Source organism: Juglans microcarpa x Juglans regia, chromosome 6S, assembly GCF_004785595.1.
Source record: "Juglans microcarpa x Juglans regia isolate MS1-56 chromosome 6S, Jm3101_v1.0, whole genome shotgun sequence".
NCBI lineage: Eukaryota > Viridiplantae > Streptophyta > Magnoliopsida > Fagales > Juglandaceae > Juglans > Juglans microcarpa x Juglans regia.
In genome coordinates, this window is record NC_054605.1 from 460,440 (window position 1) to 470,539 (window position 10,100).

At 35.8% G+C, this 10,100-nt stretch overlaps 2 non-coding genes and 1 pseudogene across 2 annotated transcripts; 2 read left to right on the forward strand and 1 right to left on the reverse strand.

The window, feature by feature from the left end:
• Window positions 1-1,498: 1,498 nt before the first annotated feature.
• Window positions 1,499-1,605, forward strand: LOC121238001. Its single transcript, XR_005935047.1, has one exon. It is a non-coding gene; the product is annotated as a small nucleolar RNA R71 (small nucleolar RNA).
• Window positions 1,606-4,553: 2,948 nt separating this feature from the next.
• On the reverse strand, window positions 4,554-8,685 carry LOC121237957 (annotated as a pseudogene).
• A 1,308-nt stretch (window positions 8,686-9,993) lies between these two features.
• On the forward strand, window positions 9,994-10,100 carry LOC121237991. The gene has a single exon (XR_005935038.1). It is a non-coding gene; the product is annotated as a small nucleolar RNA R71 (small nucleolar RNA).

Genomic DNA, 10,100 nt, shown 5'->3' on the forward strand with positions numbered 1-10,100 from the left:
TGTCTTGGAATGAATTTTGAAGGTTTAGTTTTGAGGTTGGAAGCATGCCATAATAGGCTTTAATTCTATCTTATGTTGATCATCTAGCATGTATCGGTTTTGATTAGTTTATGCTTAACTTATGGAAGTTTTGATTAATTTTACCGAAGCTTGAATAATGTGCATTTAGAAAAGTCTTGTGATTGAGATAAGAATGAAAATGCATTATTTAACTAAGTTTTGAAACATCTTTGGGTAAGGAAAGCTAGAAACATCATGCATGTTAATGGATGGATTAGTGAATATTAAGGTCTTAAAGCCATGTTTAAGTGTTGGGATTAACTTGTATGATCTGAGTATACATGCATCCATAGAGGTTGAATAGGTGAAATCGCATCTAGGCCTTAATAAAATGCATGCCACGGGTTGAGTGTAATAGCCATAGTTGCACTTTTATTCTTACAATTTTAAGGGCATAGATTATTTTAGGGGCAGTTTTGTAAATACTAAATTTTTGAACTTTTTGATTATGAACATCTTCCTTGGAGGTTTAACTCCTAACTTAGCATAATTTTGATTACAGACGCTTGGATTCTCTAAACTCATAAAGTTTATAAGTTAGCTTCTAGCTTACTCTTAGATAATTCATTTATGATTCTTGTATAAACACCACATTCATATTATAAATCTCATTTTGAGCATGAAACATCATACGATACATCATTAAGCATTTGATTACTTGCTACATGACATGTAAAATTCTCACCATTTTAGCACATTGCATATAAATGTCATTTTTGTATAAAGCTCACTACATATGCACATGTCATGAAATATATTTTGTTCAAACATTGCATGAAAATGAATTTTGTCACGATCCCAAAGGCTAGGATGGAGAATTATCGTAATGGAACTCTTTTGTCCAATCTGAAGTGAGTAAAAATAGAGTGGTAACCATTGGGTTGACAAAAAACAATCAACGAGCTTCAAATGAATTTTTTTAAAAAAATACCAAAGCGAAGTCGTATATGGCACCTGATCAGCTTTTAATTTCGACTTCCAAGCGTAGAAGCTATCAAAGTAATATAAGGGTAAATCCCAAGATCGAATTCACAGGGACAATGAGAATTTAGCAAACATTTCATTTTCGCAAGACCACATTTTACCGTTTGTAGTAACACGAAAGTTTAAAATGATAAGAAAGGACAACATGCACTTCATTTACCTTTTTCAATTCCATAGCTTCCATCTTTCTAGACAACAAAGTTAATTTAGCACGCAAATCATCATCTTCTTTTAAATTATATTTTCCATGACCAGACTCAACTTGCCTAGACCTATCATGCACATCAGTTGTGTTCCGAGATTGAGCATTTTCAGCAAGGTAATCAAAATATTCGAATGCTTCCTCAGGCTCTTTTTCAAAAAATTCTCCATTACACATGGTTTGTACAAATTGGCGCATTTTAGGTGTCAAACTTTCGCAAAAAAAAAAAAACTTATCAAACGCCAATTTTCATAACCATGATGAGGACAAGCATTTAAAAGATTTTTGAATCTTTCCCAACTTTGATAAAAAGTTTCAGAATCTTTTTGGATAAAGTTCATGATTTATCTTTTAAGTGCATTCGTCCTATGTATTGGAAAGAATTTCTTCAAAAATTCAGTTTGCATTTCTTGCCATGTGCCTATGGTTCTAGGTCTCAATGAATTTAGCCACGTTTTAGCCTTATCTTTCAAAAAAAATGGAAACAACTTTAGTCTAATAACCTGCTCAGTGCAAGTCCGATCCATAAATGTAGAACAAACCTCTTCAAACTCTTTGATATGAAGGTAAGGATTCTCGGAATCTATGCCATGAAAATGTGGAATTAATAGAATCATTCTAGGTTTGAAATTAAAGGCATTTGCATTCAAATGTTGGATTATACATGAAGGTGTGCTAGTTCTGACAGGTTGTAAATAATCTCTAAGTGTCCTATTCTGATTCACTACTTCCCGATCATGATTCTCATTTTCAGCCATGGTACTATTAGTGTCAGAAGATGACTCAAGAGAAAGTGATGTTGAGGTAAAAGATGCTTGTGATTCTGTCCTGACCAACCGAGAAGTTTGGTCCCTAGTCCAACCAGTCATACAAACAAGAACAGAAAATAAAAGAGTATACAAAATAAACTCAAAAAAAATAAAGTAAAATAAAATAAAGAAAAAATGTCACCCAAGCTGTGAAGAGGTTCACAGCACTACAAACGTCTTCTCAACAATATGAGAATGCTCTGACAAACACCAATTATCCCCGGCAACGGCGCCAAAAACTTAATCAGCTTTTAATTTCGACTTCCAAGCGTAGAAGCTGTCAAAGTAATACAAGGGTAAATCCCAAGATCGAATTCACAGGGACAATGAGAATTTAGCAAACATTTCATTTTCGCAAGACCACATTTTACCGTTTGTAGTGACACGAAAGTTTAAAATGATAAGAAATGAGTAAACTAAATGAGCTAGCTATGAACAAAAATAATAATAAGAAAAGAAAAATAAGTTTTAGAAATTAACCGCTAACAATATTAACACCTAAATGGGGCTATTTACTAAGGGAGCGTGGAATGAATTATGAGAGAAATTGTCGGGAAGCTCAAGCATAAGTAAAGCTAAAAATAAAAGTGAATCTATTTTTCTAAAATTGCTAAAAATCAAGAGATTTAAAGAAAATGTGCGGAAGTTGACTTAAACTTGTAAGAAGCAATTAAACAAACACTTGGGATGCAATTTTCGCCCACTAATTTGGTGATGGATTTACTTCTCTTTTCATTTTCTCTCAACCATTTTTTCATTCCTAGAAATCATGGTCGGATGATATAGCAATGAACCACCATTTTTATTCTAACAAAACTACTTGACAAATTATATGACAATCATAGAAAAGTGAAAGAAAAACATCAAAGTCATGTTACTTGTTCAAGTATCAATTGTGCCTTTGCGTCTACAATTGATCTAAACCAAGAACAAAGAACTCTAATCTTTTCTAGATGCACATTGAAATATAATCCATCAAGTTAATCATCAAAAGCACTAAATGTTGAAGAGAATCCAACCCTAAATAGTCATGAGTTACTCATTGAATCCCAAGCTAAAAGTCTAGCCTATCATCTCTAGATTAACAAAATGCTCAAGAAGATTAAAATCTAACATCACTAATTACTGCACTAAACAAAAATTGCAAAATGAAAATATTGTAATCTCCAAATGTGCTGAAAATCCAAAAGCCGAAGAAGAAGAACTAGCAAAAGGAAATAAAACCGAAAGAAAAAAAAATCTCCGAAAAAGGTATGCTGAAGAAGAAAATAGACAGATGAAAAACTCCCAAAAAAACCAGACGGGGCACGAAAATTTCTTTTTCTTTTTATACTCTCTGTTTCGCCTCTCAGCCTTCTCAGCTACGCATTTCGTCTCAGCCAGCACCATGCCGTTTCGCATCCATTTTCGTGCGTTTTGACGTGCGGTCCAGGTTCGCATGAGTGGTCTCCTCTACGTGCATTTTGCTCTAGCTCGCTCGCGTTCCACTTCGTGCGTTTCTGCTCAGCACCCATTTCTCTCCAGCCCAGCACCGTATGTGAGCTGCTTGATCCAGCCCAGGTTCTGTACATCATCGAAGCCACGCAGCGTTGCACGTCGATCCCTTTGCGTTTCAGCTGCTGGTCTGCCCGCGTGAGTGGTCTTTCTTTGCCTTGCAGTACATTTCCGAGTGCGTGAGTTGAGTTTCTTCTTTTGATGTTGTTGTGCCAGTTGGGTATTTCCAAGAATACCCATGTATTTTAATATTTTTTCCATAATGCCCTGCAACATAAATAAAATATGAGGAGTAAAATTTTTGGAGTATTAATTTTGGTGTGAACTAATTACAATACAACTCCTTTCAAGTGCAAAATATCAAAATTCAATATTGAGTCAAGAACTAAAAATTACTACATAATTAAGTGCTTCATTCATACTTTGGTTAAACAAATCATTCACTTTAGCAGCTTAATCATGTAGTTTTTGACACTTTATCACACCCCCCCAACTAGCTTTTTGCTAGTCTCTAGCAAACAATGCGATAAAAATAATGTAGGTTCCAAGAATGAGCTACTAAACTCAAAAATCTCTACAAAAGATCAATCGTATTGAAATCATGGGCATTAGAATATAGTCAAGTCGGGTTTTAGCTCAACACGAAAGCTTATAAAATTCTCAAGAGCTCAAACAAGGGAAATGTACTTAAGCTGGATATCTTTGAGTGCACCAAGTGTGTGATAGATTTCCATTTGTTAGTTTTAAGATTTCTCACAATAGTTTCAGCCTAACAACTTTTTCAAGAAAAACCAAAAGGTCTTCACTCCAATCAGAACCATTACATTGGTGGCTTTCACGCTATCACACTTTGAAAGACCCATATATTTTTCTTTTTCTTTTTTTTTAACAGATCCCGATGATAGGCAGCCTTTTCCAATGCACTTGCACCATTTTTTTTTTTTTTTTTGTGCATGATCTCTAGCTTGTCCCTTTTCTCATGTAACCTTTTTCTTCATCTTCTTCTTCTTCTTTTTTTTTTTTTTTTTCATCACACTTTTCCTAAGCCATTAAGATATGGTTCATTGTAGTTCTTGCTAGTTGCTTAGAAGAGACCACTGATTGTCATCAAACAAACCACAAAAAGTATCTGCATGTGTTAATTAAGGTCATCAATCAATAGCTTTGAAGTAACTTTCCCAAGTTTGAGTTGCTAAGACTTATCATAAGGTCAAGTGTCAAACTTAAAACTAACCAATGGGAATTAGTGTAGCCCAAAACTGCAACTATCTGATCTTAAGTAGAGAAGTGTGAAAATAGTAGCTTGGTAGCAACAAAATTCAGACCCCACAATTATTAATTCTGAGAGACTAATGGTAGAAGGCTCTCCTCACCCCCCAACTAAAAATGTGCAGTGTCCTCAATGCAAATCATGAATAAAACAAGGCATGAAAGAAAATAGGGCCGAAGGAAAATACCTGAGATGGCTGAAAGGATTGTGAACGTAAAAATGAAACCATAAAAGAATAAACAGTGCTGAACCTGAAAAGATATACTAAAGAAAAAGAAAAAGAAAAAGAAAGAAAGAACAAAACATAGAACTGAAACAAATAAAAGCAGAAAAATAAAAGGAAAAGAAGAGAAAAAAATCAAAACAAAACAAAAATGAGCTAAGGACCATGAGAATAAGTGGGATCTTCCAAAGGAATGGAAGTATCCTCATGTGAAAGTTTTGCCAAAAAATGTTTAAGTCGTTGGCCATTAACTTTGAAAGTGTTTCCATTTTCAGGATTAGTAATCTCAACAGCTCCATATGGAAACACAGCCTTAACTACATAAGGCCCACTCCACCTCGATCTTAATTTGCCTGGAAATAGATGGAGGCGGGAATTGTAAAGTAAGACTTGCTCATTGGGCTCAAAATTCTTTCTTTGGATGTGCTTGTCATGTAATACCTTCATGCGTTCATTTGACAATTTAGAATTGTCATATGCATCTCGCCTAAGCTCATCCAATTCTGAAATCTGAAATTTTCTCACAAAACCAGCATGGTCAATAGAAAAATTAAATTGTTTAACAGCCCAATTTGCCTTATGTTCAAGCTCAACGGGAAGATGACATGCATTTCCATATACCAAGCGATAAGGAGACATGTTAAGAGAGGTTTTAAAGGCTATCCTATAAGCCCAGAGTGCATCAGTAAGCCTTAAAGACCAATCTTTTCTGTTGGGGTTGACTTTTTTTCTAAGATGTGCTTAAGTTCCCTATTAGCTAATTCAGCTTGCCCATTCGTTTGTGGGTGATATGGAGTGGAAATTTTATGGTGTATACCATATTTTTTCATGAGGGCAGCAAATGGTTTGTTGCAAAAATGAGTTCCATTATCACTAATGATAGCTCTAGGCATGCCAAATCTAGCAAAAATGCTTTCTTTCAAAAACTTAAGCACAATCTTATGGTCATTTGTTTTACATGGAATGGCTTCAACCCATTTAGAAACATAATCAACAGCCACGAGGATATACAAATAACCAAAAGAATATGGAAATGACCCCATAAAATCAATCCCCCAACAATCAAAAATCCAATGACCAAAATGGGTTGTAAAGGCATCATGTTTCTCTTAGTGATCGTGCCTAGTTTTTGACATGGCTCACAAGTTTTGCAAAAATCATACGCATCCTTAAACATACGGGGCCAATAAAACCCATTTTGTAAAATTTTTGCAACGGTTTTATTTGCAGAAAAATGCCCCCCACAAGCCTCATTATGACAAAAAGAAAGAACAGCTTGTATCTCATGATCAGGCACACATTTCCTTATGATTTGGTCAGAACAATATTTAAACAAGTAAGGATCATCATAGAAGAATGACTTTACCTCATGCTTGAATTTTCGTATGTCTTGAGCACTCCAATGGGGTGGAGTTTGTCCTGTTACCAAAAAATTAACTATGTCAGCAAACCAAGGTAAATTTTCAACTGACATTAATTGTTCATCAAGAAAAGAGTCAAAGATAGGGATAGTGTGATCCTTTTCAGCAAATGTAAGCAGAGACAAGTGGTTGGCAACAATGTTTTCAGCACCCTTCTTGTCTTTGATGATAAGGTCGAATTCTTGGAGAAGAAGAATCCATCGGATTAAACGTGGTTTAGCATCCTTCTTCGACAATAAGTACTTTAACGCTGCATGGTCAGTGAAAACAACCACAGGAGAACCAAGAATATAAGTTCGAAACTTGTCTAATGCAAAAACTACAGCAAGCAATTCCTTTTCTGTGGTAGAATAATTTCTTTGGGCTCCATTTAAAGTTCTACTTACATAAGAAATGACATGCGGGAACTTATTTTTACGCTGTCCAAGAACAGCTCCTATGGCTACATCACTAGCATCACACATTATCTCAAAAGGAATAGACCAAACAGGGGGCTGCATGATAGGGACTGTGGTGAGCAAAATTTTCAGCTTATCAAAAGCATCTTGACAAGAAGAGGTCCATTCAAAAGCAACATTATGCATAAGTAACTCACACAAGGGCTTAGAGATAGAACTAAAATTTTGAATGAATCGCCTATAAAACCCAGCATGCCCAAGAAATGATCTGATTTCTTTTACTGTTTTGGGTATAGGAAGCTTGAAAATAAGTTCAATCTTAGCTTTATCAACCTCAATCCCTCGTGATGAGACTATGTGACCAAGAACTATGCCTTGTTGAACCACGAAATGACACTTTTCCCAATTGAGAAGCAAATGCTTCTCTTCACACCTGGCTAAAACAGCTTGTAAGTTAGTCAAACATGTATCAAAAGAACTGCCAAACACTGAAAAATCATCCATGAATATTTCCATACAGTTTTCAATCATGTCGCTGAAAATACTAAGCATACATCTTTGGAAAGTAGCTGGTGCATTACATAGTCCAAAAGGCATTCTTCTAAATGCAAAAGTGCCAAACGGGCAAGTAAAAGTTGTTTTCTCTTGATCTTCGGGTGCTATTTCTATTTGGTAAAAAACAGAATATCCATCAAGAAAGCAATAGAAATCATGACCCGCAACTTTTTCTAGCACTTGATGGAGAAATGGCAAAGGGAAATGATCTTTCCTAGTGGCGGCATTCAACTTCCTATAATCTATACACATTTGCCAACCAATAGAAATCCTAGTAGGAATCAGTTCATCTTTCTCATTTTTCACAATGGTAAGCCCAGATTTTTTTGGAATTACATGAATGGGACTTACCCACTTGCTGTCCGCAGTAGGGTATATGATTCCCACGTCAAGTAATTTCAAAATCTCTGTTTTTACCACCTCTTTCATGGTAGGATTTAATCTCCTTTACATCTCCCTAGAGACTTTAGCATTTTCTTCTAAATAAATCCTATGAGTGCACACAAGAAGATTTATACCTTTTATATCTGCGATTTTCCACCCAATGGTACCTTTGTGTTGCTTTAAGACTTCCATCAATTTCCCTTCTTGATCATGAGAGAGTTGGGCTGAAATCACCACTGGGAAGGTGTTGTCCGGTCCCAGAAATGCATATTTCAAGTCACTTGGCAATGGCTTCAGCTCTAGTGTTGGGATTTCATTTGCTGAAGGCTTCAAACTTACTGTCAACAGTGGGAGTTGCTTAATCTTTGGCCTCCATTTAGTCTCCAATTTATTTTCTGCATTAAAAACATGAGAAACATCAATGGGGGTGTCATCAGTGAGGAGTTCACAAAAATTTTCTAACTCAAACAGCAGGTTAGTGGGCTGGTATGCCAAATAAGTCTCCTCCTCAAGGATGCTTTCCAACAAATTCACTTCTTGTACATCTTCCAAGTCTTGAGGTTGTCTACAAATATTGAAAATGTTTAGTTCAAGGGTCATGTTCCCAAAACTCAGCTTTAAAACACTACTCCTACAATTTATTAATGCATTTGAAGTAGCAAGAAAAGGTCTCCCAAGAATCACAGGTGCTTGAAAAGAAGATTTTGGTGTCAAGTGAACATCCAACACAACAAAATCAACGGGATAAAAGAATTTATCCACTTGAACCAAGACATCCTCAACAACTCCTCTTGGCATTTTAATAGACCTGTCCGCTAGTTGTAAAATGATAGGAGTTGGTTTTAATTCCCCCAAACCAAGTTGCTCATAAACATTATAAGGCAGTAAATTTACACTTGAACCTAGATCTAACAATGTTTGACCGATTTTTGAACTTCCTATAACACAAGCAATTGTTGGTAAACCGGGGTCTTTATATTTTGGTGGGGTATTGCTCTGAATTATGGCACTGACCTGCTCAGTAAGAAAGCTTTCTTTTGCACATTTAATTTTCTTTTAAACGTACACAAATCTTTTAGAAACTTAGCATATGCAGGAATTTGTTGAATAGCATCCAACAAAGGGATATTAATCCTAACATGCTTGAATATTTCTAAAATTTCAGATTGGTGTTTGTTTTTGTGCAGAGGAACCAATCTTTGAGGAAAAGGAGCAGGTACAGGACATGAAATCTTTTCAGTTTCAGTTTCATTTTGTTCAAACTCACCATTTTCAGCCTCATTTTGTACAGGTTTAGAGACCTTACTAGCCTTGTCTAAATCTTGAGCCGGAATGTTCACCACCCTACCATTTCTCAAAGTGGTGACCGCCTTCACTTGCCTCACATTTGAACTCTTAACTACTCCTTATGGTGGCTGACTTTGTGGATTGGGTTGAGGTTGTGCAGGAAGTTTTCCTTTCTCTTGAGAGCTCCATGCCGTAGTCATCTTTGTAAGTGTGCTCCGAATGTCATTTATCGCTTGAGAGTTTTGATTGTTGATTGTTGCTTGACCTTGCATAAACTGCTGCAAGGTGTTTGACAATTGTTGTACTATCTCTTCAAATCTTTTCTTTTGCATTGGAGGTGCTTGAATTGCGAGTTGAGAGGGTACCGGAGCCAAGGGTGCTGGAGCTACTTGCTGCTCATTCCTCCACCCAAAATTTGGGTGGTTTCTTCATCCTGGATTATAAGAATTAGAATAAGGACCAGAATATGGTTTTTGTATCATATTTACAGCATTAGATTGGTCTAACAATACCTCTTTGAATGCGGGGATCGTGGGACACTCATTAGTTGAATGCCCATGATCCTGACATATGCTACACTTCTCTGAATTTTTATGGACAACATGCACTTCATTTACCTTTTTCAATTCCATAGCTTCTATCTTTCTAGACAACAAAGTTAATTTAGCACGCAAATCATCATCTTCTTTTAAAGTATATTTTCCATGACCAGACTCAACTTGCCTAGACCTATCATGCACATCAGTTGTGTCCCAAGATTGAGCATTTTCAGCAAGGTAATCAAAATATTAGAATGCTTCCTCAGGCACTTTTTCAAAAAATTCTCCATTACACATGGTTTGTACAAATTGGCGCATTTTAGGTGTCAAACTTTCATAAAAAAAACTTATCAAACCCCAATTTTCATAACCATGATGAGGACAAGCATTTAAAAGATCTTTGAATCTTTCCCAACTTTGATAAAAAGTTTCAGAATCTTTTTGGGTAAAGTTCATGATTTATCTTTTAAGTGC